The sequence below is a fragment of the Pipistrellus hanaki genome (genome assembly GCF_964339955.1).
Source record: "Pipistrellus hanaki genome assembly, chromosome: 3".
NCBI lineage: Eukaryota > Metazoa > Chordata > Mammalia > Chiroptera > Vespertilionidae > Pipistrellus > Pipistrellus hanaki.
Window position 1 is genome coordinate 158,080,509 of NC_140505.1, and position 26,080 is coordinate 158,106,588.

At 39.5% G+C, this 26,080-nt stretch overlaps 2 long non-coding RNA genes and 1 pseudogene across 3 annotated transcripts in view; 2 read left to right on the forward strand and 1 right to left on the reverse strand.

Annotated features, from left to right (window-relative positions):
• Positions 1 to 216: 216 nt before the first annotated feature.
• Positions 217 to 25,705, forward strand: LOC311619186. The gene is made up of 3 exons (XR_014794456.1): positions 217 to 275; positions 21,833 to 21,937; positions 25,630 to 25,705. It is a non-coding gene; the product is annotated as an uncharacterized lncRNA (long non-coding RNA).
• Positions 8,432 to 9,454, forward strand: LOC311618659 (small ribosomal subunit protein eS6-like; annotated as a pseudogene). The gene is made up of 3 exons: positions 8,432 to 8,449; positions 8,553 to 9,171; positions 9,346 to 9,454. The product of its transcript is annotated as a small ribosomal subunit protein eS6-like (transcript).
• Positions 23,604 to 26,080, reverse strand: part of LOC311619181 — a 62,622-nt gene continuing 60,145 nt past the window's right edge. Inside the window, exon 5 of the long non-coding RNA XR_014794451.1 lies at positions 23,604 to 24,000. This is a non-coding gene — a long non-coding RNA (uncharacterized lncRNA). The remainder of the gene's footprint in view (positions 24,001 to 26,080) is intronic.

The following is a 26,080-nucleotide window of genomic DNA, read 5'->3' on the forward strand; positions in this document are numbered from 1 at the left end:
GCGAGAGCGAGAGCGAGGAGGAGGAGGAGGAGGAGGAGGAGGAGGAGGAAGGAGGAGGAGGAGGAGGAGGAGGAGGAGGAGGAGGAGGAGGAGGAGGAGGAGGAGGAGGAGGAGGAGGAGGAGAGGAAGAAGAAGAAGGAAGAAGGAAGAAGGAAGAAGGAAGAAGGAAGAAGAAGAAGGTCATCCCAGGGCTGCCGCTCCAACCACTGAGCCAAATCGGCCAGGGTGGGTGGAAATGCTTTAAAAAAAAAATAAAACAACCATCATTTTCAAAGGTAAATTATAAATCAATTTTGTTATTGATGAGGAAAGAAGCTCTTTTTGGTAACTCTTAATATAAAAACTCTTAATACAGAGATTTTGATATATAATTAAATATTAACATAGCGTACAATTCTCTGATGACCATTAATTGAATCAATTCTGTCCTCATGCAATGATATATGAGCATCTGCTCATATATTGCCCTTTCCCACAAACAACTCACATTATAGTAGGAAATAGAAACAAATATGAAAAAAATGGGTTGACCAATTGAAAAATTCTAGGTTCAAATCTCTCCTATTTATCAGATGTATAACATTGCCATATATGTATATCCCAAGAGAAATTACTTATAATGTGGGTGGCCAGCTACTTCCACAAACAGTAAAGAAGCATCTATATCAAGGGAACTAAGTCAAATGAATTCTTTTTTAAATTGCCATATATATTGTAGTATATTTGTGCACGGCTGGTATGGCTCAGTGATTGAGTGTCCACCTACAAACCAGGAGGTCACTGTTCAATTCTGGACAGGGCACATGCTCAGGTTTTGGGCTTGATTCCCACTGGGGGGCATGCAGGAAGCAGCTAGTCAATGATTCTCATCATTGATGTTTCTATCTCTCTCTCTGTCTGAAATCAATAAAAAATATATATATTTTTTGAATTGCCATATATATATTTAAGAGAGAGAGAGAAAATGGTTAGAATTTAGGCCTATCAACTATAGCTAGTAAGTAGTTGTAATAATAAAAGCAATAGAAGAATTATTAGGGAATATAGTTAATAATTAACAATCAAATCCTATTGATTGCCAGTAACTGTAAAACATTTGGTCATCTGCATTGTAGGGGCTAACTTTAGCCTAAAGACTTAAAATTTCCATCTGAAATAATTTTAAAAACTGTTTGTCATCAAGTTTCCTACGATGAAGTTAAAAATATTGGTGGAAATCATAAAACTATAGACTCACTTCTTTTGTTTGATGCCATGATGTATTTTTAGCATCATATAGTTAACTCTAACAGCATACTCGTGATCGAAATAGTTAAATCTAGTATTTCTAATGTAATTATATAACATTTCAAGCTATAAATCCCTCTAAATGTTCAGCTCAGTGAGTTTGACAAATGCACAAGGTCTTGTAATGACCACCACAGTGAAGGTACACAGCGTTCCCAGCGGCCAGAAAGCTCCCCAGTGAGTCTGCAGTCAGCTCTTCCTCCCACAGCTCCTGGGAAGCTCTGAGCCGTTTTCAGCTTTGCTTTTCCAGAATATATTACAAATGCAATCATGCAGTAGTGGTCTTTTGCTTCTGGTTTTCTTCTTTTAAAATGTCGTATTTCATTTTCAGTATTAGATTTTCGTTACAAATTTTATATTTTTAGGTAAGATATATGCCCTGTCAAGCATGGCTCAGGTGTTTGGGCCTCATCCCATGTACTGAAAGGTTGATGGTTTGATTCCCAGTCTGGGCACATGCGAGGTTCCTGGCTCTGTCCCCAGTATTGGCTATGCAGGAGGCAGCCCATCGATATTTCACTCTCATATGAATGTGTGTTTTTTTTTCTCTCTCCCTCACCCTTCCTCCCTCTCCAAAAAAAATGAATTAAAAATTATTTTAATTCATTTGTAAATGAATTATAATTTTAATTTTAATTATTTTTAATTCATTTGTTTAATTATTTTTAATTCATTTGAATTAAAATTATTTAATTCAAATGAATTAAATAATTTTAATTCATTTGTAAATGTATAGGTGGAGTTATAGAGTGCGTTCATTATCGTTGGCCTTATTTAAGAACTAAATCTTTCCCTCTCAGAAAACTTTCATATTATAGGCAGTTAACAAAATCTAGTTAATAGAATTTTTTTGGTTTGTTGCTGTGTTAGAAGTAAAAAACTGAACTAAAAAAAACAACAAAAAATGGACTTGTATATTTTAGAGCAGCTGTTACGTTTGTAAGGGAACCTATAGAAAACAATTTCTTTGTAACCCTTTGAAAGAATTAAAATGCAAAGTGACTGGCACACTTTGTTGTGGTTACAGTAATGTCTACAAAAAGCCTGCTTTCTTCACTTGTAAGAATTTCAGTTTTGCACTGTGAATGTGCCTTGATACGTACTGCAAACAACTATAGCTATTACCTCTTCCATTCTGACTGCAAGTCCAAAGTCTATAAGATTTATTGTCTTAGTGCAAGGTGAAGCACACCTTTAAGAAAAAGCCTATTTGTTGTATTTCTTCTTAGAGAGTTTTTAAATGTGCCTTTGGGGCATCGTAACATTTTATTTCAACTTTAGTTGCACACATACATATGCTTAGAAGGAGGAAAACAACATCTGAGCCAGACCCATCTTGTGGTGACTTTTTATATATTGCTAATTCTCTGAATACTTTCAGGGTCATCAATGACAATTGTTTAAAAGTTTTATTAAAATATAATTTAAAAATAAGTAAAATATAATTTTTATTTTATAAAATTCACTCCTTTCTAGTGTGAAATTCAGTGATTTTTTTTTCATATACTTACAGAGCTGTGTAACCATCATTATAATCTAATTTTAGAACATTTTCTTCACCCCCAAAAGAAGCCTTAAGCCTGTTAGCAGTCACTCTCCATCCCTCATCCCCTCAACCATAGGCAACCACTAATCTACTTTTTGAATGACAATGATTTCTAACTTGGTTAGACTTTTTTTTTTTTTTTCTCCTGTAACTTAAAAAGGCCACATTTTCATTTTACTTACGTTAGAGTCTGCTGTTTTAGACATTAAATTAGCACAATTCATTGTCACCTTTGTTAGCATGCTTAGATCAGTTTGGGTTTTTCAAAAAATAGTGTTGTTTTTTTAAGTAGATCATTCCCTTTTCCCTTCTTTGTAGTTTTTAAAACTCTTTGAATCCTTTGAACATGTAGCTAGGGACAGTTGGTGTTGAGGAAAGCAAATATTAGCATGAGTGGTTCCAAAAACCCCTTCCTTTAGCAATTAACAAGGCGTGTACATAACTAAAAATATCTCAGGAACACGCATTTTCTCTACAAGTTACTTAGCGAAAGTAAACAACAAAAAATTTAAAATATAGGAACAGCAGCATTTTTGTTGTGTTGTGTTTTTTTTTTTTTAACCTTTAGGTCTGTTTAGCGGTTAAAGGAAAACCTGTTGTTTAGGGTGGAGCGGTATTGCCTAACTGCTACTCTGTATTCTTTTACTAGTGACCTCAGCTCTCCCCTGAATTTTTACTACTGGTAAGGAAAACAGTGTTTCCAGTTTGCTCTGCAACAAAGCTCTCATTGGCTAGAGACAAATGTGTAATTATTAGAAAAAGAGTGCTTTAGAGATAGGCGGGCTTCTCAGAATAGTAGACTCAACAGGAAGAAGGAACCAGAAAACATATTCCATCTGTGGTTCTGTGGTCTGGTTTGACATCACAAAATCGACTCAGTAATTCAGAAGGAAAGGTTGCTGTGTTGCTTCCTGAGATATATTTGTTAAATTTATATTTGCCAGCGTATGTATTCATTATTTATGCTGTGTAACGAGTACTCCCCCAACTTTTAGTGTTATAAAACAACAGTAAGCCTGTGTTATTTCTCAGAATCCACAGTCCAGGAATGAGGGGATGGTTTGGCGGGGCAGTTCAGGCTTGGTCTTCTCGGGATGTTCTCTCCAGAGTCTCCTGAGGGTGACATGATGTATGTAAAGGCTTCCCTGGGGCTCAGGATGAACCAGCCACACGGTTGGAAAGTTGGTGTTGGCTGTTGGCAGAAAATCTTAGTTTCGTTCCACATATGCCAATCCACATAAGCTAGTTAAATATCCAACATGGAGCCCAACTTCTCCCAGAGGGAATAATACAAGAGGACAAGGCATAGCTGAAGAGTGACCTCACCTCAGAAATAATTATTTCTTGCTTTCTTGGTCACAAAAGATCAGCCTAGATTCATTGTGGAGAAGACAACACAATGGCATCAACACCAAGGCCGAGAGATTCCCTGGGACCCCTTTCAGAGGGTAGCTACCCAATCTGATACCACAGAGCCTTGCAGATAACGTTTTAAACAGTATAGTGCAAACACATTAATTTCTCTTCAAATATAAAAATCCACATAAAGGTAAAGTGGAGTTATATCTCCCCAATGAACAGGAGAAGTCTGATGAAAATACCCACCTGTTTTCAGGTCAAAGGCAACAGTTAATCATCTATGGATTGAGAATAAACTATATGCCCAGAACTGTGCTAGCAACATCTTTTAAGGCGCGTTTTTCAACCGCTGTTCCGCGGCACACTAGTGTGCCGCGAGATGTTGCCTGGTGTGCCGTAGGTGCAGACAAGACAAGAATTTTATAATTTTTCACTATTTTGTTTACTTAATATTTCATAATAAAGTAATTATAAAATACTTTCTTTGTGTTTATTTGATTCCTATTCAAGAGAATTACTTTATATATAGTCAATATAGGCACAGAGTTAAATTTTTTAACATTTTCTAATGGTGGTGTGCCTCGTGATTTTTTTCATGAAACAAGTGTGCCTTTGCCCAAAAAAGGTTGAAAAACACTGTTTTAAGGAATGTGGCGGATGTGACAAAGTTGTCTCAGGATTGTATCTGAGGGTTATCTTTGTAATATCTTTTCAGAATGATATCCTCTGCCAGAAATTAGGCATGAAATTCAACCCCAATCATTAGGGTTATGCCTGTACCTCCCAAGTTCTTTGAAGAGAATTTTAGTTGTCTCTTGGTCCTGAAAGAAAGCAGAATGCCACCTAATAGAAACAGAAACATGTTGTCCCTTTATATCAGCACCAGATAAGGCATAGCACGTCTCATTTTCACAGAGAAATCTAGAAATTAGCCATGCTTTGCTATGAATATTGGGATGGATCCAGCATGCTCAAATACATTGAACTTTTCCTTTCTTTCTATATTTCCTCACAAGTGTAAAGAGTGGTTGAGCATCAACCTATGAACCAGGAAGTTATGGTTCAATTCCCAGTTAGAGCACATGCCTGGGTTGCAGGCTCCACTCCCAGTGTGGGGTGTGCAGGAGGCAGCAAATCAATAATTCTCTCTCATCGTTGATGTCTCTATCTATCTCTCCTTTTTCATATCCCTCACTGAAATCAATAAGTCCTATATAATAAAAGCCTTATATGCTAATTGACCAAACAGTGGAACAACCAGTCACTATGATGTGCACTGACGATCAGGGGGCAGATGCTCAATGCAAAAGCTGCTCCCAGCCCCAGGCCCCAAGCCAGCCAAGGCATGTACCAATGGGGCCTCCCTGATCACCCTGCTGGTCTCCTCCAAGGTGAGGGCTACTGGGCCTCCCCTCCCCCAGTCGCCCTGCCAGGGACCCCACAGATCAGCTCTGATCACTGGCCAGGCCTAGGGACCCTACCTATGCATGAATTTCATGAACTGGGCCTATAGTATGTATATATACTGAGTGCCACATTATTATGATCTTTGAACACATAGTAATCTGGCCACTCAGTATATATATTAGAGGCCTGGTGCATGAATTTGTGCATGGGTGGGGTCTGTCCAGCCTGTCCAGGGGGAGGAGACATGGGCAGCCTGTCCAGGGGGAGGGGAGATGGACCAGCCAACTCCTGGGGACGAATTGCATATTAGCCTTTTATTATATAGGATATACACTAAGTGGCCAGATTATTATATGTTCAGAAATCATGATAATCTGGCCACTTAGTGTATATTTAAAAAGAGTAAAGAGTCTGGAAGTTATAAACCAAACTGTTAACAGAGGTCACAGAGATAGAATTGATTATCTACTTTAAAGGGTTATCTTTCTTCTTAAAATATAATAGTAACCCTCTCTATCTGTTAAACCTATCTGTTGTCCTCTTGCTCTGTCAATTGTTCCAGATGAAAACTTCTGTCATCTTTTCAATCTCTCTCTCTCACTGCAGGGATTGCTACCTAAGAGCCCTGGCCACAGGGATTAGTTCAGAGATTTGCCTGTGACTCAAGCCAGACTAGTCAGGGTGCTTTCTGAGGGTTTTTCTTCCTTTAAGAGGAGAAGAAAGACCTCTTTCCTCTCTAGTCACAAAATGATTCTTAAGCTTCTGGTGGCCAATTCTGTTTTAAGTGGTAAGGACTCTGAGAGAAAAAAGTGAACATACACAAAAAAGTGGGGATGAGCCGAAACCGGTTTGGCTCAGTGGATAGTGTCCGCCTGTGGACTGAAAGGTCCTGGGTTCGATTTCAGTCAAGAGCATGTACCCTGGTTATGGGCACATCCCCAGTAGGGGATGTGCAAGAGGCAGCTGTTTGATGTTTCTCTCTCATAGATGTTTCTAACTCTCTATCCCCTCCTCTCTCTTCCTCTCTGTAAAAAAATCAATAAAATATATTTAAAAAAAAAAAAAGTGGGGATGAGACAAAGCTAGTCTCCAGTGTCTGCTTCCCAGAATCCTCAGGGCCAGCTGATACACTTGCCCTTCCAATGGCTTGGGTATAGGAGCAAATAAATATCCCTATTTGTTTAAGATGGATCAAAGTAGGTTTCTGTCAGATGTATCCAGAAGCCCTAACAAGTACCATGTACAAAGGAGTTGGGGAATTCCACTTTCAACTTAGTACATTAATTATATTCATCAAAATATATTTTGGCTACAAATTCATAACAACTCTATTTGAGCTAACATAAACAAGGAGGGGTTTACTACATCGTGTTTCCAAACATAGGAAGGGCATGGGGAAGCTGGCCTGAGGAATATCTGGATGCAAGGATCTAAATGCCATCAAATTCTCTTCTATTTTTGTTTCTGGATCTCAACTTTATTCCTCAATTTTGGGCTTATTTTCTCACTCAGTGGGAATGACCATTGCACATAGATTCTAGGATGACATCTTCATAGCATCTGAGAAGAAAGTTCTTCTTCCCTCATTTTGAGTTAGCAAAACTCTCAGGGGAGGTTTCTGATTGGCCTGGTTTTGGTCACATGCCCACTGCTGCACCAATTTCTGGGGCCAAGAATGTAGGTACTATCATTGCCCACATTAGTTCACATGCCCTCTCCTTGATCCTATGGCCAGGAATGTTGAGTCATGTAAGAACATGGCAGTTCCTATCTCAAAGCAAACAGAGTGAGGGAAAAAGAATTGCTCTTCAGAGAACCTGGTTCTGATATGGTAGTGGAGAATTCTACAAAGTAGGCAATAGATACCTAATATTTGTGTCTGTGTTCCACATTCTACATTGTCCATCTATTTTAAAACAAATAGGTAACACTTTGACCACATATTAATCTATATTATATATACTGCTGTTAGTTTTAAATGCTTTCCTCCTGAAATAATATCAAATTTATAAGAAACCCCAGAAATCATCTGGTTTGACTACTACTAATGCAAACTATTCTCTTATGCTGTCCTAGACCAAGGACTTAAATATTATGATATCTCCAATGACGCGAAGAATGAGTAAAGGTTCATTTCTCTTGAAAACAGAATTGGGATATAAAAACACTGTTGACTAAGCCTGAAGCTGTTAATCTATTTGCAATTTTTGGATTACTTTGGAGAAATTGCTGTCTCTCTGATTTCTTTTTCTTATGAAAAAATGAAAGTAACATAGTAATACTATAATGCTTTAAACATACCATAGTGAGGGAGGTGAGAGGGAGGGCTTATAAAAATACCTTATAAACACAATCTCCAAAGCATCAGTCTTAATCCTTTTTGTGTACTGTTATGAAAATGACATCCATTCAGTTGAGGTCTAAAATTAGCCTGAAATGCTGAGTCATAGTTTGAATTCATCGGGTATGTTATTTAGTATTTATTGAACACCAGCTTGTTCCAGATGCTTCACGGGGTACAAAATGTGGCCTGTGTTCTCGGGACTCTGGAGTCCTTCAGGGAGGGTTCTGTTTGCTGTTCGGGGACACTACAGTCTTTTGTCAAGGAGGTGCTTTCCCCTGCAGTCCACTGACACATTAAAGGTGTAAGTGGTATTCACAATTGTGAATATTTGGAAGGAAATAGATCATGACGTTAAGTATAAAGCACTAAGGAGGTCAAAAGCATATAAAGGTGAAACATTAAAGAGAACAATTTATGCAACATTATGTTTTTCCTGCTTGAATACTCAGGCATAACAACAACAACAACAACAACAACAATAATGACACATGGCTATCTGTGATGAGGTAGAAAAAGCTGTTTCACCACTGAAATTCCAGAGGGACTTTTGCACATTTAAGACAAGCTGCTTAGAAATGGCCCAGGTCTCTATTTCATGGTGCCTTGGAGGCAGCTGGCAGCTGCAGGGTGAAGCTGAACATCTCTTTCCCAGCCACCGGCTGCCAGAACCTCACTGAAGTGGACGCTGAACACAAGCTTCATACCTTATATGAGACGCATGTGGCCCGAAGTTGCTGCTGACGCTCTGGGTGAAGAGTGGAGGGTTATGTGGTTCGGATCTGTGGTGCAAAGGAAAGCAGGGTGTTTGACCCACATTGTGTCTGCCTGGCACTGAGAAAGGGCATTCCTGTTACAGACCGAGGAGGACTGCACATAGGAAGTGCAAGTCTGTCCGGGGCTGCACTGTGGATGCCAATCTCTGTTCTCACCTTGGTCATTGGGAAAAGGGGAAAGAATGGTATTTCTGGTCTCACTGATACTATTGTGCCTCATCACTTGGGGCCCAAAAGGGCTAGAAGACTTGGAAGTTTTCAATCTTTCTAAAGAATACAGTATTTGCCAATATGTTGTGAGAAAGCCCCTAAACAAAGAAAGTAAGAAACCTGGGACCAAATTACCCAAGACTCAGCATCTTGTTACGCCATGGATCCTGCAACCCAAACGTTAGCGCATTGCTCTGAGGAAACAACATGCTAAGCAAAAGAAGAGGCCACAGAATATGCTAAAAGTTAGGCTAAAAGAATGAAGAAGCCCTGGCCAGTTCGGATCAATGGATAGAGCGTTGGCCTGCGGACTAAAGAGTCCTGGGTTTGATTCTGGTCAAGGGCACATGCCTGGGTTGTGGGCCTGATCCTCAATGTGGGGCCTGCATAAGACAGCTGATCAATGATACTCTCTCATCATATATATAAAAGAATGAAGGAGATGAAAGAAAAATGCCAGGGACAGATTGCCAAAAGCCATAGTTGTCCACTCTGAGAGCATCTGCCTCTAAGTCTGAGTCCAGTTAAAAACAAGATTTTCTAACAGAAATTAAGTAAGAACAAACATAAGAAAGAGAGAAAGAGAAATGGCCTGGGTCTGAGGTGAGATGGGCACTGGCTGATGAGGGATTTGCCCAAGTATGCTCTTCCAGTGTGGCACAGCAGGAAGAGCATGGACCCATGACTCAAGCATGACCCATGTGCATTTCAGCCCTGTTCTTCCTGCTGGCTGTGTGCCTTTTGACCTGTGTTACTTAACCTTCAGAGAGCTTAGTGCCTGCATCTAAACTCAAATATATATATTTCTATATACAAAAGGCTAAGTGACTGGCTGTCCATCTGTCTGACTGACCGACCAGCTGGCTGGTACACATGATGCTCACTGGCAATTTAAAAATAAACGTTGACTCGCACATGTGCAATATTTGTCTTGGTCTGACATTGGCCTCCCACTTAAATTAATTCGAAGACAGTTTCCCGCGATGCTAGCATTTGCGTAATAAATCACAAGGACAAACTCCAGACAGAGTAGGAATATTCCTACTTGAACCCGTTTTCAGACATGGTCAGTTACATGTTGCTTTCTCTCAAGTTTGAAGACCGTGTGACTTTAAAGTTAAATACTTCATCACAAGAAAAATTGGTCAAGCACTCTGAAAGTGTTTTTACTCTTAATGTGGTATACAGGGAGATATTAGAATAAGTTAAGAGCCAGGAAATATCTGCTAAGGCTCTGGCAGAGGCAGGGAAAATATAACCAGTGAGAAATACTACTAATATATCCATGTACTAGTTCATCATTGATAGGAAATAGAAAGCCAGTGGAATATGATTGAGACCGGAGACTCTGGAATTAGATGGCTTCGGTTTGAATCCCAATCCCCTCACTTTCCTGATGGAAAACTTTGGTGTGTTACCTCCCTGTGCTCAGTTTTATCATCTGTAAAATTTGAAAGATAAAAATGATGCATGTCAGGGTAGTATTAAAAAAAATCAGGGTAGTAAATAAAAATCCAAATGATGAGGTGACATTTTTATTTATTTATTATTTATTTGTGATATTTATCTTTCTCTTTTTTTAATTTTTAACAAATCTTTATTGTTCATATTATTACAAATGTTTCTCATTTTTCCCCCTCCATTGCTCCCCTCCACCAAGTTCCCATCCCACCCTCTGCCCTTTCCCAACTCCCCATTGTCCTCATCCATAGATGCACAGTCTATGTCCAGTCTCTTCCCACACCCCTTTCCCCCGAGAATCATCAGTCCACTCCCCTTCCATACCTCTGATTCTATTATATTCACCAGTTAATATTGTTCATCAGATTTTTTAATTTCCTTGGTTTTTAGATTCACTTGTTGATGGTTACGTATTTGTTATTCATAATTTTTATCTTTATTTTTTTCCTCTTTCTAAAGGACCCCCTTCAGCAATTCATATAATTTTGGTTTGGCGGTGATGAACTCCTTTAGCTTTTTTTTTTATTATTTTTTTATTTTTTTATTTCTGAAGCTCTTTATCTGGCCTGCCTGCCATCCATCCATCCATCCTGGCTGATACCTTTATCACTTTAGGGGGAGGGCGCTCAGGAGCTCTTGTTGGGGCGGGCTGCTTCCTCTTCCCCCTCACCTGCTTCCGGCTGCGCAGGATGGTGCTGGTCCATGCGCAGATCCGCAGATCTGGGAAGGCGGGTCATGTGCGGGATGCTGCTCGGGGTTACCGGCCTTCCTGTTGATGGAGGACCGCACATAGGAGGTGGACGGCTTTTGCTGGCCGGATCTCCGCTTCCTGACCACCACGCCTTTGCCGCGGGGCTCCGGCTCCAAGCCCATCGTCTTGCTGTGTATCAGTGTATCAGCCTGTAGCAGCGAAAGGAGCTGCGGGCCTCAGGTTAGTGGGTTCGGTGCTGTACGTCTGCTTGTTCCTCCTTATCAGGAAGCTGGAGCAGTTCCGCATGATCATCCATTGCAGGCGGCAGACAGGCGGCAGCTCCTCACGCTCCATTTCTTGAATAAATTTGCAACAAGCTCCTATGACGTGCCAAGCACAGATGTAGGTATGGGGCCTACACTGATGAGCCAGACAGCTCTGGTGGAGATTATATCCTAGGACATGGATAAGACCCAAGTAGTCCATAAACTAAGATAATTTCAAGTGGAACCCAGAGTTCTGAAGAAATCAGAACAGGCCCTTGCAATAGGGAGAACCTGGGTGGCGATGGGGAGGAGAAAGCCTTTTGGTGACACATAGTTAATGCCTCTTCATTGCTTATCTAACAAAAACTTTTATAGACCTTTATGACTTGAAATGCAACGTCGAATAAATCTTTCCCAGGACGTTAAGCTCTCTATAAGCAAGATAGCGCCACAGTTATGTTTTCACGGGACATGTACCGGTGAAACTGATTTCCAGTAGTGATCTTAATTGAAAGCCAGCCCCTTTATTGCCCTGCCCGGTGTGGCTCAGTTGGTTGGGCATCATTCCAGGCACCTGAAGGTGGCCCAGTCCCTGATAGGGGGCCTGCAGGAGGCAGCCAAACCATGTTTTGCTCTCACATTGATGTTTCTCTCTCCCTCTCCTTTCCTCTCTCTAAAAAAAAAAAAAATCAATAAAAATATTTAAACGTTCCCTTAAAAAATCTGCTCCTTTATCATCATCTCTTTTTTTTAAATATATTTTATTGATTTTTTTTTTACAGAGAGGAAGGGAGAGAGATAGAGAGCTAGAAATGTTGATGAGAGAGAAACATCGACCAGACATTACCTACCAGGGATGTGCCTGCAACTAATGTACATGCCCTTGACCGGAATCGAACCTGGGACCTTTCAGTCCACAGACCGACGCTCTACCACTGAGCCAAACCGGTTTTTGGCTCATCATCTCTTCTTAATTAAGCTGTTGATGGTATTGAATACATAGTTCTATTTAGAAACTAATTGCATAAATGCTACTAGCTTTTATGTATGCAAGTTGTCCCTTCAAATATGCTGCATAGTGTCCAAAAGTAAAAAGTTGAAACTTACCCCAGAGCACACATCACCATTCCTTCATTTCCCCAGTCTCTCATTGGCCCCCTCCAGTGCTACACTGCTCAGAGTTAGTGACATCCCCAGCTTACTGTTCGTGCCTTCTGAGATCTTATCTAGGGTTTCTCCTGTGGACCCCTTGGACATGAGGTATTCTGGGATAGGCAGTCAGCTAGTGTTACATATGTAACTGGGACTTACCAGCTGTGTGAATTTGGGAGGGCTGTTAACCTCTCATAAATGTAGGGTAATTGTGAGATTTGGATGAATTAAGTGAGATTGTGTGTGTGAAAGCCTAATATAATATTACCAGAGGCCCGGTGCACAAAATTCATGCACAAGGTGAGGGGAGTATCCCTTAACCCAGCCTGTACCCTCTCTAATCTGGGATCCCTCCCACAATCCAGGACTGCTGGCTCCCAACTGCTCACCTGCCTGCCTGCCTGATTGCCCCAACTGCTCACTGCCCCTGCCAGCCTAATCACCTCCTAACCACTCCTGTTTGATAACTAACTGTTCCCCTTCCATCTTGATTGCCAGCCTGTTTGATGACTAACTGTTCCCCTTCCATCTTGATTGCTCCTAACTGCTCTCCCCTTCTGGCCTGTTCACCCCTAAGTTCCCTTCCCTGCCAGCCTGGTTACTTCCAACTGCCCCCCCCCCCCCCCCCGCCCCTTCAGATCTGGGTTCCTCCCAACTGCCCTCCCCTACAGACCTTGCCCCTTCCAACTGCCCTCCCCTGCAGGCCTGGTCCCCCACAACTGCCTCCTCTGCATACCTGGTCCTCCACAACTGCCCTCCCCTTCCAGCCATCTTGTGGTGGCCATCTTGTGTCCACACAGGAGCGGCCACCTTGTGTGTTGGAGTGACGGTCAATTTGCATATTACCCTTTTATTAGATAGGCTAGAGAAAGGGGAACTCTCCTATCTTTTCCCTCTTATTTATCATAGCTGGTCTAATAAATTGACAGAGACAGATTAACCAAAGATAGTTATCTATGATTACCTAAATTCTTTCAGACAGTTGAGGGAAGGTCAAAGGTTCTTCCTCAGTCTTTTTTTTTTTTTAAATATATTTTATTGATTTTTTTACAGAGAGGAAGAGAGGGATAGAGAGCTAGAAACAACAATGAAAGAGAAACATCGACCAGGTGTCTCCTGCACACGCCCCACTGGGGATGTGCCTGCAACCAATGTACATGCCCCTGACTGGAATTGAACCTGGGACCCTTCAGTCCACAGACCAATACTCTATCCACTGAGCCAAACCGGTTTCGGCTCTTCCTTGGTCTTTTGTTTCCTAAAATTAACCAGTTTAAAATAATCAATATCCCAGTATCTGATGAACAAAATAAATCCAGAAACATAAAAGCATAGAACAGACTTCGGAATCTCAGAGGGAAGCAAGAGTGGTGTGTGTGTGTGTGTGTGTAGGGGGTGGAGGGCAAAGACCGTGTATGCAAAGAACACAGACAATAGGGTGGTGTAAGGGCTGGAGCTGGGGGTGGAAGTGGGCTAGGAGAGGTCAGTAGGGGAAAGAAGGGGGCATGTAATACTTTCAACAATAAAGATTTAATTTTTAAAAATAGGAAAACAATAAAATAATAGTATAAAATAATATCCCAATAAAGGCATATTTTTTTGGGGGGGAGGACAAACTCTGCTTCCCCTCAGTACTTGCCTAGAGTTCAGGGGCTCATCAAATGTGAGGTCCTCCTCCCCCACACATATCTCTGGTGACCTGTGAAGAGCTAGTGTGTCTCTCCCAGGAGTCCCTGAAACTGGCCCAGCCCCATTCAGGAGAGAATTTTTATCCTGGGAGGACAGCAAATACCTAGATGATGAAGTAGTTTCTAAAACTACCTCAACAGGCTAGTCCAGGATTTTAAACCTGGGAACCATAGACACTAAAGCACAGGAACCCTGGGGGTAAGGGTGGGTGGGAGAACTGGAGAAAGCTGGGTGGTGAGAAGCATGAAAAGCAAGCTTTGTCCATTCTGATCTGTGTGATCTGTGTCTTGATAGACACAGCAGAGATTCTTGTCCTTTCTAGGTCTGCTCCATAAAAGTTATGCTCCTAGTTTGTTTGTTGTTGTTGTTTGAAGACTTTTTTTTTTTTTTTTTTTTTTAAGAGAGAAAAGAAGGGAGGGAGGGAGAGAAGGAGGGATATATCAACATGAGAGCAAAACATGGATTGGCTGCCTTCTGCATGCCCCCCCTCTCCCTCCCCAAAACCCAGGCATGTATCCTGACCTGGAATCGAATCAGCAACTTTTTTGGTGCATGGGATGATACCCACCAACTGAGCCACACAACCTTGCTCCTAGTTTCATGTGTTTTTTGTTTGTTTGTTTGTTTGTTTTTTTAATTCTCACCCAACTATATTTACTATTGATTTCTAGAGAATGGAAGGGAGGGAGAAAGAAAGAAAGAAAAAGAAACATCAACGTGAGAGAGACATATTGATTGGTTGCCTCCTGTAAGTGCCCCAACTGGGGCTGGCAATTGAACCAATATATGTGTCCTTGACCCTGACCCTTTGGTCCATGACCTGAGACCCTTTGGTCCATGGTCTGACACTCTACTAGGTGTACCGGTTAATAATGAGGATTTTTTTCAATAGTGGAGTTACACATGTGTTGATATATATGCGATTTGATATTTATTCTCTTTTGTTGTATTGACAACAAGCTTCAAAACTTCATGTCAAATTTTATGAAGGTGTTAACATCATAGATATTTTTACACTTAAAAATGTCAAATTTAATACCAAAAAAAGAACATTTGCAGGAAGCTTATGGTGAACATGTTCCATCTCAAGATACTTGTGAATGCTGGTTTAAACACTTTAAAAGTGATGATTTTGATGTGAAAGACAAAGAACGCCCAAGTCAACCAAAAAAGTTTGAAGACAAACAATTACAAACATTATTGGATGAAGATATGTGTCAAACTCAAAAAAGATTAAATATTGCAGAAAGATTAAGCATTGCTCAGCTAACAATTTCCAATCATTTACAAGCAATGGGGAAGATTTTAAAGGAAGGAAAATGCATGCCACATCAACTGAACAAAAGACAAAATGGAAAATGAAAAATCATCAGTAAAATGTTGTTCAACAGCACGAAAGAAAGTCTTTTTTGCATCGAATTGTGACCTGTGACTGGTGACGAAAAGTGGATTTATTCTGAGAATCCCAAATTCACAAAATCATGGGTTGATCCAGGTCAACCATCAACATCGACTGCAAGGCCAGATCACTTTGGAAAGAAGACAATGCTTTGCGTTTGGTGTGACCAGGAAGGTGTAGTGTATTGTGAGCTTTTAAAACCAGGTGAAACTGTTAATACTGATTACTACCAACAACAAATAATTTGAACCATACTTTGATCGTGACACTACCAGAATGGGCCAGAAGACACGGCAAAGTAATTTTGCTTCATGATGGTGCACACACTTCAAAACCAGTTAAAGACACATTAAAAGATCTTGCCTGGGAAGTATTAATCCACCCACTGTATTCACCAGACCTTGCTCCTTCAGATTACCACTTATTTTGATCACACGCACTTTCGGAGCAACACTTCAAAACGTTCAAAGAAGTGGAAAATTGGGTCTCTGAATGGTTTACCTCAAAACAAGAAAAGTTCTATTGGGACTGTATCTACAAATTACCTGAAACATGGGGAAATGTAGCTAGCAATGGAAATTACTTCCATGTTTCTCTGGAAATTATCCTGTTTTCTTTTATTACAAATCCACATTATTCACCGATACACCTAATAACTACTGAGCCAGACTGTCCAGGGCCTGCTCCTAGTTCTTGATGAAGTATTTACACAGTATTGTCATTTAATGCCTAATAGGTTAGAAGTTAATGGTTTCATCATAATTCTTAGTTCACAGTTGCATATCTGCCAGTTGCATACCTCTTAGTAACTAAAATTTAGTAAGCCATCATAGGACAGGGTGGGAATTTTGCAATTTTTATGGTAGCCTACAGCAGTTGCTAGAATTATTTTGTTGTTTAAACTAGATGTTTCGTTCTGATGACAAAAATAACGTTCTTCAAAACTGGTAAAATTAAAAATGTTGATGTAAGAAACATGCAGATTGATAGAGAATTTTTATTTATTTATTTATTTTTAATTAATTAATTAATTTATTTATTAATTTATTTATTTTTAGCCAAACTGATAACATATGACAGGGAGCAAAATCTCCAAATGCTTCAGAGAACTACAGTTTTGCAGCAGCTTTTTTGCATCTAAAATTAAAGAGGGTCAAACCTCAGAGGGAAGGTAGGGGAGGGTGGGGGTAAAGAGGAGAGATCAACTAAAGGACTTCAGTGCATGCACAGAAACATAACCAATGGACACAGACAACAGGGGAGTGAGGGCGTGAGGGTGGGAGGAACAATTGGGAGATAAGGGCACAATAAAGAAATTAAGAAGAAAAAATAAAATTAAATTAAGGAGGGATTGTACATGAAGGTGGGAGAAACAAGGCAGGGGTTGGATTACAGGATAGTTGACAAGATTATATGTTCTCTTGAGGGTTAATTTCCTCTCCAAGGGATATTACTTCTGGCATTTCAAAAGTGTGTTAACCCACCTTCTCAAGAGCAATGGGCAGGGCTGGTTTAAAACCTTTCCCTAAAGGAGTTATAGGCGTGGGGCATGACTACCCCCAATGACCTGCCCAGTTAGGAACTGGTGATCAGATCACCCAGTGATGTCACTTTCCATAGGACCTCCTTATTTGTCTTCCACAGAAAATAGGCAAAGTGACTCTAGAGCATTCCAGAGTCATATTCCAGAGCACTCTTTCTGCTTTAGAATCTCCTGGTTTGTTAAATATTGCTACTTCAAGGGCCTTCCCGAAATACGTCCTCAGAATCTCGGGAGGTGGAACCCAGAATCAACATTTAATGAACTGAAGTCCCATAACCAGGGTTCTCACTATATTTTTAATTTTTCTTGCCCTTCCACTACTATTTTTTATTCATCCAAAAATATAAAAGCTGTTAAGATTCTGAAAATGTATGTTTTGTAAAGTCTCTATGAAAACAAGGTGCAAATTTGTAGTGAATGCTTTGCCAGATAAAAAGCTTTCCACACACAACAGGGTGAGTGAGTACAAAGTACAAAACAAACAATGATCAACTAGGCTAGTAGCTGCCAATTTACATAAATCTGCAAATAAACCCCACCCCCTTTCATGTAGAGACTGGTGGTTTTCAAGCCCAGAGGGGTGCTTGCAAGACTGCTGGCCTTAGCTCTTTTGTTTTGGTTTCAGTTCCCCTGAACACACACCTTGTTTGAAGTTCATGCCTCACCCCAGTTCCAGGCATCTGGGTTTTACTGCCCCAGACCCAGTGTTTGTTTGGGGTCCTGTGGCTTTGAAAGAGGTGTGGCTTCCAAGGATAGATGAGCTTATTTATACCTGTAGGTATGGCTTTGTCTCCCTGTATGATGTGTGTGTTTTTCCTTTCTTTTTCTTTTTTTAAATTGTTGACACTATTACACATATTCCTATTTCACCTCCTCCCTTTGCCCACCTCCACCTACCCCTCCCCCCCACCTCCCTTCCCTCTGACGATTATCACACTGTTGTTTGTGTCTATATGCTATGTATGACGTTTTGAGTATCTGGACTCACTGCTCCCCTCCCTCGCCCCCAAATAATTGACATTTTTAGGATTTTCCCCCCCAAGCAAAGTTACATAAAAGAAAGGACTAAGAAAATTGGTTTTTGGTTTTTTTTTAAATATATATATTTTAATGATTTTTTACAGAGAGGAAGAGAGAGGGACAGAGAGTTAGAAACATCGATGAGAGAATTTCGATCAGCTGCGTTCTACACCACCTCCACTGGGGATGTGCCCGCAACCAATGTACATGCCCTTGATCGGACTCAAACCCGGGACCTTTCAGTCCACAGGCTGACGCTCTACCCACTGAGCCAAACCGGTTTCAGCAAGAAAATGGGTTTTAGAGGCAGATAGATCTGACTTCAAAGTCTGGCCCCACCCTTCCAACCATGGGACCTTAGGTCTCATTTTCTCATATGCGAAACAAGCACAATTTCTAACAGGAGAGCAAGGATTAAATGTCACAAAGTATATAAAGTGCATGGCACACAGTAGTCCTGAGAAATGGGGTTATAATGATTACTCTTCCACCTAAACTTTGAGCACTTCCTCACATGTAAGCCTGAGAAGGGCGGAAGGATGGGATGTTTGGAACACTGAGGAGTGGTGTTTGTTTTGGAGGGGTGAGGAGCCAGCTCAATGGTGCTGGTCATTGGGATTGGGGGGCCATTCCCAGGTCCAGGCTCTGTACCAACAAAGCAATGACTTTCCAGTACTTCCCAGACATTACTGAAGGACACCTAAAGGTTGAAGAGAACAAATCTGAGGATCTAAAGTAAAGCTCTAAGCAATTGTGCCAGATAGAAAATTTTGCTTTCTGCAACATATACACATTTATCTATCTATCTATCTATCTATCTATCTATCTATCTATCTATCTATCTAAAAGTCTAAGTGACTCAACGACCAACCAACTGAATGAGCAAACAACTGGTCGACTGGTCATTATGATGTGCACTGACCACCAGAAGGCAGATGTTCAATGCAGAAGCAGGCACAGCGGGGCCAGGATGAGCAGGATGGGGTGGCGCCCAGCCTGGGATTGGGCTCGTCCCCAGCCACCTGCCGCTTTGTGTACTACTACATCCCTCAGGAGGTGTCAGACTTCCAGTTTCACCCCATCTCTCAGCCTGGCCTTCAATGATTGGGCCAAAACCGGCAGCCCGACATCCCCTGAGGGGTCCCGGATTGCAAGAGGGTGCAGTTTTTATATAAAAACTATGGTTTTCCCTCCCCAAATCTTCATGTTAAATTGATACCAGGAGGTTGCCCTATGTTCATCCTAAAGCCCCACATGCTCCTGGGTGAGTGTACACACAGTGGGTTGAGAAGTGGCTATCTAAAGCCTAAAGAACAAATCCCACATTCCTTCTAGAGCCTTCAGGTCCAGGTGCTGTTTACTTCTATATCCTGTGTCCCTTCCAAACGCCTCTCAAATGTATGGGGCCCTTCGCTGCCTGCGCCTTTACTCCCATGGTTCCACTGATCCTGAAATGAAGGGCCTTCTTCCCCACTGTCCTCTCCTCTGCTCCCCTTCCTTCCCCCCACTCCCTCCCAGATCAGCTGGAAAGACAGTTCTGGGAAGCCTTCCCTGGCTTCTCCTGACAGTGACAAGGCTCCTGCTTCCTGCACCCCATGTGCTTTGGGCACAGAGAGCAGTAACTCCTCTATGGCTCACTGAGGAGTCGGACCTAGTTGCAGTCATCCTTTTTACCAGAGAATACGTAGTAAGCACTCAGTACATAGCTAAGGACTAGATTGATTAATGAAAGGAAGACCATTGGACAAGGAGCTGCTTTAAAAAGTATTTTCTCTTCCTCATGCCCAGGACTTGAATGAGAGACATCCTGAATGATGTTAGCTCATGTGCGTTAATGTGGATCTGATGCACACAGCAGGGCTGTGCATTAATTATGACTTTACAATACTTCCTTCTTACATTATGTATTTTTAGAGAAAACTTTTAAGATAAAAATGTGTTTTTCATTTTGCAGATGGAGCTAGTGTTAGAAAAGTGAGATACAAGGCGATGTGTCAAAACTGGTTCATTTTTGTTTTCATGTTTTTAGTTTGTGAGATCAGACTACACTCATTTCTCCAGTCGTTATTCTCAAAAGTTTCACCTTTAAATAGAAAAGTAATGATGTGAAAAGCGCGCGCGCGTGCGCGCGCGTGCGCGCGCGCACACACACACACACACACACACACACACACACTCAAGGACACACAGCTGTTGAGAGAGGAAAGAAGTGGAACCATTATAAAAATCCACTGCTCTTGGAATCTTGCTATATTTGGCCTTAAATAGACAATAAGTACTGAAAATTATTGGATGTCACAGTTCAGTTCCTTTAATTGCACATACTAGAAATAACAACGTCCAAACAACACAAGAAAAAAAAAAACACAAAAAAACAACCCATATCTACTTTCAGACTAGTTTACTCATAAAGTGAGGATGCCTGGAGGTCTGCATTCCCTTTTATTTACCAGTCTTTAGTGAGTCTATATATAACGCTCGGATATATCAATATCTTAAAGAAACATATAACCAGAAATTTAGGTTTATTTTTAAATTTTTATTCTTTTTCTTACTATCTATAGCCTTTAGGGCCTGTTTGCGAGTCCAGTTTGAGAATTATTTATTGAGCTTCCATTATGTGTCAGGTCTGTGCATACTGAAGGATTGCAGTCCCTAATCTCTAGTAATTGACAGTCTGAACAGAGAGAGTTAAAAAGACATATATACAATACAGTTCATTTATTAAGTCCAAGGAACCTAGAGCATTCACTAATTGACTTAATTAGTATGTGCTTTATCTTTATTAATGAAATTGTAAGCATATTTTCTTCTCTACAAAAATGCAAGTTCACTTGAAAATGCATATCTGTAGAAGTATTCACACATTGATGAGTATGAAGAGGCAACAAATAGGATGGAAAATTTGAGTGTTAGAGTAATATTTTTCATTTGGGAAATATACAAGATAAATTATTACTATGGTATATACTTAGCTTTAAAAGAGGTATTTCTTTATTTTAGGTAAATACTGTAATAATCCTTTATCATGAAAGTGAAGAGAATATTTCTAAATTTAAAAAATAAAGGGAAAAATAAAAAAACATGAATATTTTCTTTAAAATTTTGACCTGAATTTAACCTTATTGAATTACCTAATGTTTTCAAAAGTAGAAACTGTTACCCTTTTCAGGGATGTTTTCTGAGGTTACTTGTTTGTAAATAGTCAAGGAATTTTGAATAATGTTACTTCCCACTAAGTATAGATCATTTCTAGGTGGTTCAGGGTATTGCTGAATTTTAAAATGGTGTTTTTTTTGTCTTAGTGAATATCAAATGGTAAACCTCTGTGAACAGAGGTCAGAAGGGACTCTGACTGAGAATTGATCAAAGAGAATTCACAATGTTTAGAAGAAAGGTGCAAGGTAAATATCACAATTTTCACCCCTGAAAAACCAGAAATGTAAGCATGTAATTAGTAGGAAGGCTAGTGACCCACCTAGAAAATCAGGGGAAAAATAAACACAGAAATAGTTTAGGAGGTCATCAGACACAAGAGGTATGTCCAGTGGGAGATTTTGCTTCCAGGAACCACTGAATGCAAATATTCCAGGAAGAAAATAAGAAATCTTTTGTGAGATCTGATTTCCCTGGGGGGGAACTGTGGTGGGTGTTCTTTAGCATTTATACTTTTGTACTTTTACAGAAAAGATCTGCGGAGTGGTCATTTATTTCTCAAAGCTGTGATTCAGGCCTCACATACAAAAGGACTACATTAATATGGATTCTTACGGTAGCTGACCATACCTGGGTAAGAATCAAGCATTCATATTCACACTTCTGGTTGTTGAAAGCAAAAAAGAAGCTTTAATGGTAATGCTGAGGTAGTCCATTTTAAAGGTATATTTGGAAGTATATGCTACCACTGAAGTGGAATTGTGACCTCAGAAGGTCAACCTCCAATAAATGAAATCTCCCAATAAGTTATGGAAGATTTTTGGGGAAAATCTTGCTGCTCTTGTTTTCCCACAGTGTGCACTGAGTATACTCCTGTTATATAATGTCTTATACTTCACTTCATTCTTCAGTCTCATAAAAAAGTTGAGGGCAGAATGGTGTCTTATTCATGAAGAGATTTCCCGTGGTTGATAAACAACCCAGTATGTGTGAAGCTCTTAAAAAACAGTTGTTAAAGGAATACATTGGCATCCATTCAAGTGTAATGTGGATGGGAAGTACTATATTATCTGTATGATGGGACTCCACGTTAGGAAAATTCACTCTTCTCTAGAAGCCTCGATTTTTATTACCAGTCTGCAAAATCAATGTAAATCGCTAACATTATTGTGGATACAATTTAAGCTATCTGTAAGATCAGTTTCAATGCTTCAGAGCATTATAATACTTCCTTATACATTACAAAGAGAGAAAAGATGGTACATTTAATCTTTTTATAGGATTCCAAGATTTGAATATCTCACATATACCTTTTTTTTTAATTTAAATAATTGCAGGTGCCATCGGGCAATTTTTCTGAAGCATATTTTTATACTCTGGTCCAATAAATTTTTTAAAAATGTTTTCAAGACTATCTGAAAAAAGGAATATATATTTATTTTTATACTGTGCCCCAGGTATTATACTGGATAAATGCTTTATTTCATCAGCATTATCTTGAGAAGTAGCTATTATATTCCTATTTTATAGCAAAAGAACATATTTATGGGTAAGGAAATCACTATTTTTAACATCCCAAGGAATGGAAAATATCTGCACTGGATGATGACTAGAGCACAGCTGTGTTCAATCCTGAAATGTAGCATTACAAGATGGCCTCTGGAGCATATGAATTAGATCAAAATACTGCTCGCCAAGGAATAACCCACATGTCACAGCATCTACTTTGATAAAGGAATACAGTTTTGTTGAGTGTACTACCACAGGGTCTTTTACGGTAATTGGGATGGAACTAAGAAATTTTAAGCCTTGTGGGCAAGCTTGCTAATGAAGAATAGGTAAGTCAGAGCAAGCTGCCTGATTGGGTCAGATCGTAGAAAAATGCTATAGTTACCCAGCTCACCTCACCATTCCCGCACTCTTATCCTCTATCGCACCCAACCCCACCCAGTCACTAACTCATCAGCCTATTGTCTTTTCATCATAGCACTTATTGTATGACATTATAATTTGTCTAATACAAATTCCACTAGAATGCAATGCTATCAGAAAGGGACATTGTATATCTTGTTCTTCTCAGATGTCACCATACCCCAAATGGTGTCTAGAATATAGGAGATGCTTAATAACTATTTTTTAAATAAATGAATATACGTGGAATATTTAAATACTCTAAAATCTGCTTATTCTACATGGACCTAAGTAAGTTTCAAGGGGTTCTACTGTTAAAAGCATTGCTTTGAGTAAAGTGATAAATATTCAGGGGAATCCTATTATAAAGTAAATGTGCTATTTGGGCAAACATAATTCCAAGCAAGGGGTATCATTAGCATTTTAATAAGTACTACTTTGGCAGATGAGCAGGGTTTGTTTTTGTTTTTTTTATCTAATAAAAAGCAAAGCCCAGGGGGATAGGGACAAGTTAGCTAGAGTGAGACAGGGTGGCTCAGAGCAGAGACTGTGAAAGTAAGGGTCCAGAGGAACTACTTTCCTGGAACCTGACCTTGACAAAGAATGCAGAAGAACTAAATGGCTGCATTTGATGTCTTTACCTTTTTGTCTAGGTCCTAGACTTGACTATGTCTGAGGGCTGTTTATCCTCACTTCCTTTCCTTTCGCCTTTATTTTCTCAGCACTTTTTCATAGTCATCTCTACCATCCAAGAAAGGATGGTCTATGTATTTCAGTATCTTTTTCCTGAAAAAAAAAAAAAAAAGATATGTTATTTATATAATGCCATCTGAGATCTAAAACTTGTTTCTGATGTTCACCTATAATCTTCTTTCTATAGTTTAAACGAATTCTTTTTTTTCACTATCTCTAGTGGGAAGAAAATGTCTTTAGCATTTAATTCATAGTATATCTCTTCTTATTTTCAGAGACCCTTATATTCTGTACTCAATAGGCCAGCTGAGGAGAAACAAATCAGCTTTATTTGCTTTAATGTGGGGCCTGGGGTGAGAGAGAGTTTATTGGAAGGACTTCAACCAGTATTTATAAGCCAAATTTAGTCAAGCCACTTTGTTTAGACACTTCACCTCAGTTTTCTCCAGTTAAAATATTCCAGACCTTTAAGCCTTTTCCTATGGAGCCCATTTCACAAACCTTTAATTAGCTTTGTGGTTCTTTCATAAGGTCATCTCAATTCTTTTCTCCCTAATAATATGAAAACTTTTCTAACCAGTAGGTTTCTTTTCAGTTTCTGAATTCTAAACATGCATGTATGTCCTTGCAGAAGAAAAATTATGCATCTTTAAATAATTTATTTTTACTTATAACTCTATTATGTCAGAATGTGTGCCCTAGACCAAGATTATTAAAAATTCAATAAAAATAAGAAAAATGAAGAACAGAAAAAAAGATTTAAAATGTATTATAGGAATAACTATATATGGTTAATTAGGGATAAAGAATTTGATACTTTAGACATAAGCAACCCAATAGTTATAAAAAGATTAGTCTTCCCTAGCCGGTTTGGCTCTGTTAGTTGAACTTCTACCAATGAACAAGAAGGTCAATGTTCTGTTCCCCATCAGAGCACAAGCCTGGGTTGTGGGCTCCATCCCCATGTAAGAGGCAGCCAATGGATGATTCTGTCATCACTGATGTTTCTCTATCTCTCTCCCTCTCCCTTCCTCTCTGAAATCAATAAAAATATATATATTTTAAAAATTATCTTTGATGGAGGGTTTTGTGTGTAGAAAAAACTATTTAGAATTTTTTTTAATTAAATTTACAAATTCTAAACAGTAGTTTGGTATAAAGGTCTTAGTTCCACTTACAAATAATATTCTAAGTTTAGTAAATATTTTCAATCATATTTTAGGCCATCAACTAATGTTTTCTCTCATTTACATTTAAATGAACTCCTTTGAACATTTTAGACTCTATCTATACATTTCTTCTAGTTCTATGATTGTCTGATTTAACAAACAAAACCCTCCTGGTTCCAAATAGACCATACATCTAATAAAAAGAACTCCTAAGTATAATGAACTTTAAGATCCCTTAACTATTCTAATCTGTATATCAACTGGATAAAATTCCAAATTATATCACAAGTCTAAATCCATTACATATTACATGTTTTGAATTACAATTAAAAACAAAACTGATCTGTTAACTCTAATAGATCAAATTCCAGCCATTGAAAGTGCCCAAACTAATAAGTATACACAGATTTCCTAACACAAAATATATTAACTCCATGAAAAACTTTTCAAATCTTGCAGTTGGAAGATGCTTAGCCACTATGGAAGCGATTATGTCATCCTTCACAGTCTGGGAGGGGTCCCCTCCCAGGTAAATTTTGCATTTGTCTTTCAGGTTGCTGAAGCTTCTTAAGGACCAGATGGAGCAGGCTCAGACAACACTGCATCCTTGTTTGTGTCACCGAAGGGGCGTTATGACACACTGAGCCTTATTTATGGCCTTGCTCTGAGAGTTCAACGTTTACAACAAAAGGTGGTCACGTGGCTAAAGATCTCAGAGGTGAGTCATTTTATTACCTAATTTTCAAAATCATATTAGGATCTGTAATACTCACTCTTGAAACTTCCTTATATGACAGGCCTTCGCTGTGTCTTAGATTACTGAGATATTTAAATGACTTTTTAGCCAAACTCTTGCATTCTGCGCATACATTTTTAATGTTTTAGAAACACGCAAGGCTTATAATTGTTAAAATAATAATACATTACATTCTACCTATACCTTGTGGATTTGTTTGATTATTTTATTGTAAGTTCTAAGAGCATCAAAGCGACACCTTATAAAT